Here is a 6,000-nt window from a genome sequence, read left to right on the forward strand (position 1 = left end):
CTTTTGACTTAAACTTTGACTTAAACTTTCCTAATTTGCAGCTTTAATAGTTATTAAGGTAGTAGTTGGGTTTATGTATTATGCTGAATGGAGATACACAACATATTGTTTCAGCATCGATATCGCAATGTGTGCATGCGCAATAGTCACATCACATAGACATGCAATGGTGAGTTGACTCTGCAGGGTAATTTTTACATTTACATATACAAAAACCATAAAGCATGCACTGCTGATTTCACTTTTACCTTTGCTTTGTTGCATTTATATATGCCTGTAGTTTGTTTATTACATTTTATGCATGATTCACAATCAAAACTAATCTTTTTGGTAAGACTTTGGACCAATTCTCACCATTACTTAGCTTACATGCATGTTGTTGAGATATTGGCTGCTTATTAGTACTTATATATTCTGTATGATCTTATTCTACATCCCTAATCCTACACAATACCTGAACTACCTTAATAACTATTATTAAGGAGCAAATTAGGAGTTAATTGAAGCAAAAGTCATAATGGTTTGCTAAAAAAGCAAGAATTGAACCTTAAAATAAAGTGTGAACAAAATGTACACAAAAATGTGAACAAAAAAGTAGTGCTATTCAATCACTTGCTGGAATTGTGTAGATAAATGCAGTGTATCACAATATATATAGCACAAAAACAAAACATCGCAATGTCAGTTTTTTCTAATACTGTGCAGCCCCAATGCTGAATATGTACTTTATTAGTACAGTACAAACAACAGTTAATGTATTATTATTATTATTATTAGGCATGAAATAGTAAGAATCAGTGCTTAAACAAGTGTTACTAAAGTTTACCATGTAAAAGTACCAAGAAATTGCCCAATTTTTACCAACACTGAACTATAGCACCAGTACATCACTGACTATACATTCCCAAATTCGAACATGTATTACATCTGTTTCTTGAGATCATCGCCACTCTTGCTTCAGTGATTGTTTCCCATTGTGAAAAAAAAACATGATTAAGTTAATGAAGGGATAGTTGTCCCAAAAATAACAGTTTACACCAGCCTAAAAAAAGAGAGCTTAAACCAGCCTAAGCTGGTTGGTTGGTTTTAGCTGGTTGACCAGCCTGGTTTTGGCCATTTCCAGGCTTGTTTCGAGCCTAGTCTTAGATGACCAGCTAAAATCAGCTTGACCAGCTAAGACCAGCCTGGAAAAGGCCAAAACCAAAGCAAGAACAAGGCTGGTTTAAGCTGTTTTCTTCAGCAGGGAAAGGTTTTGTGCTCAAAAGAAGATATTTTTAAGAAAGTTGGAAACTAGTAGCCTTTGATTACTGTATTAGGAACAGAAAAATACTATAGAAGTCAATTGTTACAGGCCCGTAGCCAGCCTGGTAAAAGGGGTGGTTCTTTTTTCTCAAAAAGTGAACTATTTTGTGGTTATAGGCCTCATTTAAGCCACTATTTAATAATGAAAACTGCATTTTAGTGACATTTTAAGCACTATTTTAGCTAAAATAGATTATCGGATGGTCATGATAAGCAAAAAGTACATTTGAAAATTCATAGATAACAACAATAGCCAAAATAGTACTCAAATTCATTTTAGTATCAGTCGCTTATGGCAGTATTTCCCAACCCTGTTCCTGAAGGCACACCAACAGTTCACATTTTCAACCTCTCCCTAGTCAAACACACCTGAATCAACTCATCAGAACATTAGAAGAGACTCCAACACCTGAAGTTAATGGGTCAGATAATGGAGACATCCAAAATATGTACTGTTGGTGTGCCTCCAGGAACAGGGTTGGGAAACACTGGCTTATGGTGCTTCATGCCTTTTCATTGGTCCTTTTTTGTAGCTTGATTTAGAATAAAAGTTACTTGTATTATATTTTATCTTTTAAAAAAACAATACAGTAGAAAAAGTTGACTTCACTTCATCAGATTGTATGATTTCCTCCAAAGCTGTATGTGCAACTGGCCAAAACTGATTAGCTGAAGTCACACTGAAGCGACAGCCGACAGAGGATTTCACTTGGTCTTAAAACCTTTTTTTTGGGGTTATCATAACCATTTATGATGGCATAGCAGTCAAAACAGGACAAATGAGCTAATGTATGGAACAAATTCTGGACCTTTGTCAGTGAGGGGTGGGTCTTTTGAACCACCTGAACACCCCTGGCTACGGGCCTGAGGTTGGAAATAATAATGGTGGCCATTAGGTCATGAAATGAGTCAAGGTGGGAGGGAGATGCACCTTCAATATGATGTATTGGATGTTGTGGGGTAATATTTTATTAATGTGTACATGGAACTTCGCCTGTGTTATGGCACCTTGCTGCAATTTTAGTTTCCCTAAATGGCTAGTCGACAAGCTAAAACCAGTCAATAAGCTTAGGCTGGTTTAAGCTGTTTTTTTTTTTTTTTCAGCAGGGAAGTGTTTTGTGCTCAAAAGAAGATATTTTAAAGAAAGGAGCACCCGGAGGAAACCCACACCAACACTGGTTGTTCATCAGGAAAAAAAAAGTAAATCAGATACTGTATGATTGGAACAAGTAAAAAAACACTTAACACACCCAACACAAACTCTTCCACACCCCTCACTGCACACCATCAATATGTAGCATGCACTGCACTTAAACCAATCCATACTTAAAACAATAATGCCTACAGCTATGTGTACACCTATTCATTGTACATATTGCTGTCAACACTGCCAATTTTACATTGTCCTGTTTTTTGTTTTTTTTTTGGGGGGGGGGGGGGGGTGATTGTATGGTCGTTGTATTTGCACTGTCTGTATCTTGCACTGTCGCTGGTGAGCCAGCACCTAAGCTTTTCACTCACCACAGCACACGTACTGCTAATGATGTGACAATAAAAGGGATTTGATTTAAAGGGTCAGTAAATGATGACAGAATTTTAATTTGGGTGAACTTTCACTTTTCACAGAATTGGCTATAAAATATACAGACAATTTAAACCTTTTTTTAATATTTCGTCACCTTAGAATTATAAGGTGCTATCTGTGTTCTGAATGATTTTGAGATATTGAGCTTCAAAGTTTTTGCATTCCATACAGCAGTGAGTGTGTAACATTTGTTTTAAAATAAAAAAAGTCTTAATGTAAACAACTCATTAAAAAAAACATCCCATAATGTAAATAAGATGTCATTTAATAAGAATATGTCAATAACTCAATTTTGACAACAATGTCAGATAGAACCTTATAATTCTAAGGTGACGATTTATCCAAATGAACACACATTTGGTTCAATAGTGTTATCATAACAATAACAGTGTAAGTTCTCACCATAGAAAGCGAATGGGGTTTTCAGCCATCTTTAAAGATTTAAACAATTATGAACTTATAAACTTATAAATTAACATTTGAAACCAAGTAGCCTAAAAAAAAGCACGTCTTCATTCCAAATCTCAAATTTAGCTTACTGACATTTCATTTGAGACAACTTTGAGACACCGTATTTTGCTCGGTTTGCTGAATAACTTAGATAGTACAATTATTACACACAAAACAAGCTAAATTTATAATTGAGGTAAAGTTGGTTTTATATTCGCATATTCGTTCAGCGACAACTTGTGACATGCTCCCCATGTTGTTTACCACGATACTTTGAATATTCGATCTGAAATCACATGTAAATATGACAACATAGCACTATTCATTTGAGCGTGAACAATGTTGTAGACTACTTCGATAGTCATTGGCTGCTAATATGTTTCACTAAGTAGAATTTGCAAATACTTCTCTGAAATTATATTATTAAGGTGAACGTCCGAGCGTGTGAACATAAAACTAACTTTGCCTCAATACATTTCTAAACAAACCAGCGTGCACGCGCGTTACTGCAACGCGTCGGATACAGTGAGACTTTGCGCTCGCCAAGACAAAATGATAAAATAGTGTAGTGTACTTACCACATAGCTAATTGAAAAGAAGTTATCTCTATTAAAACCGCGGAGTAAAGCGACTGGCCGCGAGAGGTTTCGGTTTGACGGATTTCACAGACTGGTCTCTGCAGATTTCAACTTCCTGATCTGCCTGTCTGCGTCCCAGTGCGCGCGCGCTTCATTTTAAACCTCACCGGGACTTTCCGCACACTCCTGCTGTTTCAGACAATTATATTTTATATCCTACTCATAAACCTCATGAATCTCGCTCTCACACACACGCTTTCTGCTAGACATTATTGAATACCTTTGTTTTCCCGTGATTTTTATACACTGTGACACATACACTCGCAAACATCTCAGAAGTGTGGATATAAAGTTATTTAGGTCACAGAAGAAAGTTAATTTAGATTTTATTTTACCACAAACATCAGAACAGTTATACAGCTTTTGTTTTTTACGTGCATTAGATTTTGTAGAGTTCAAATTTATATTAATCTACGCCTAAAATGAATAAGTAAATAAAATATTACACATTTAGCATTGTTTACACTATTACAGTAACAGTAGTTCATGCTGTTTATACTTACACACACACACACACACACACACACACACACACACACACACACACACACACACACACATACATATATATATATATATATATATATATATATATACAAAAATAATAAACATATAACAAATATTAAATATATCAAATACTCATTCATTTATTTTCAGCTTAGTCCCTTTAATAATCAGGGGTGGCCACAGCGGAATGAACCACCAACTTATCCAGCATATGTTTTATGCAGCAGATGCCCTTCCAGCCATCACTGGGAAACACCCATTTACTCCTGCATTCACACTCATACACTACGGCCAATTTAGCTTACCCAATTCACCTATAGCGCACTTCTTTGGACTGTGGGGGAAACCGGAGCACCCGGAGGAAACCCACACCAACACGGGAGAACATGCAAACTCCAAATAGAAATGCCAACTGACCCAGCCGGGACTCAAACCAGTGACCTTTTTGCTGTGAGGCGATTGTGCTACCCTCTGTGCCACCGTGACACCCTATATCAAATACTGTTTTTTGTTAATGACAATAGATTTTTTTTTTTTTATCATGTAGTTTTTTATTTTAGTTTCCAAAATTACAGATGTAAATTTGGATGGTTTTCCACATTGGGTACACGGTGGCGCAGTGGGTAGCACAATTGTCTCACAGCAAGAAGGTCGCTGGTTCGAGCCTTGGCTGGGTCAGTTGGTGTTTCTGTGTGGAGTTTGCATGTTCTCCTCGTGTTGACGTGGGTTTCCTCTGGGTGCTCCGGTTTCCCCCTCAAGTCCAAACACATGCTCTATGAGTGAATTGGGTAAGCTAAATTGTCCGTAGTGTATGTGTGTGAATGGGAGTGTATGGGTGTTTCCCAGTGATGGGTTGCGGCTGGAAGGGCATCCGCTGCATAAAACATATGCTGGATAAGTTTGTGGTTCATTTCGCTGTGGCGAGTCCAGATTAATAAAGGCACTAAGCTGAAAAGAAAATGAATGAATGAACATGATTAAAAATCAGTGTATTTGAGACTAAAGAGTCAAAGTTGAAGAAACACTCTATATAAACAGTCTATACATTAATATTTTATATTAAATCTATTATCATTTATACCAGTGTTTCTCAACCACGTTCCTGGAGGACCACCAACACTGCATGTTTTAATGTGTCCTTCGTCTGTGGCACACATTAAAGGTCTTTTAGTTGTTGCTTATGGGCTGATGATCTGAATCAGGTGTGCTTGGTTAAGGAGACAAGGAAAATGTGCAGAGTCGGTGGTCCTTAAGGAACGTGGTTGAGAAACACTGATTTATATCATCCTCACAGTTTCATATGTATAGTAGACTGGGTGCCACAATATGGATCTCAAAACATGTCAACTAGAGCTCAAACCAGTGACCTTCTTGCTATGAGGCACCAGTGCTAACCACTGAGCCACCATGTCGCCATGGTCAGACCAATACACTCATAATAGTCTTGTATACCATCAAAACGAAATCAGATAATAGTGATGTTTGCTTTATTGCCAAAGCATCTGTTGTGTTTACATT

General features: G+C 37.0%; 1 protein-coding gene across 1 annotated transcript in view; it reads right to left on the reverse strand.

The window, feature by feature from the left end:
* lrrk1 (leucine-rich repeat kinase 1) overlaps positions 1-4,030 on the reverse strand; it is a 172,664-nt gene extending 168,634 nt beyond the window's left edge. The window contains exon 1 of the mRNA XM_056462599.1: positions 3,916-4,030. The gene's annotated coding sequence lies outside the window, so the exon portion shown is untranslated. The remainder of the gene's footprint in view (positions 1-3,915) is intronic.
* Between the last annotated feature and the right edge of the window lie 1,970 nt (positions 4,031-6,000).

Source organism: Danio aesculapii, chromosome 7, assembly GCF_903798145.1.
Source record: "Danio aesculapii chromosome 7, fDanAes4.1, whole genome shotgun sequence".
NCBI classification, from domain to species: domain Eukaryota; kingdom Metazoa; phylum Chordata; class Actinopteri; order Cypriniformes; family Danionidae; genus Danio; species Danio aesculapii.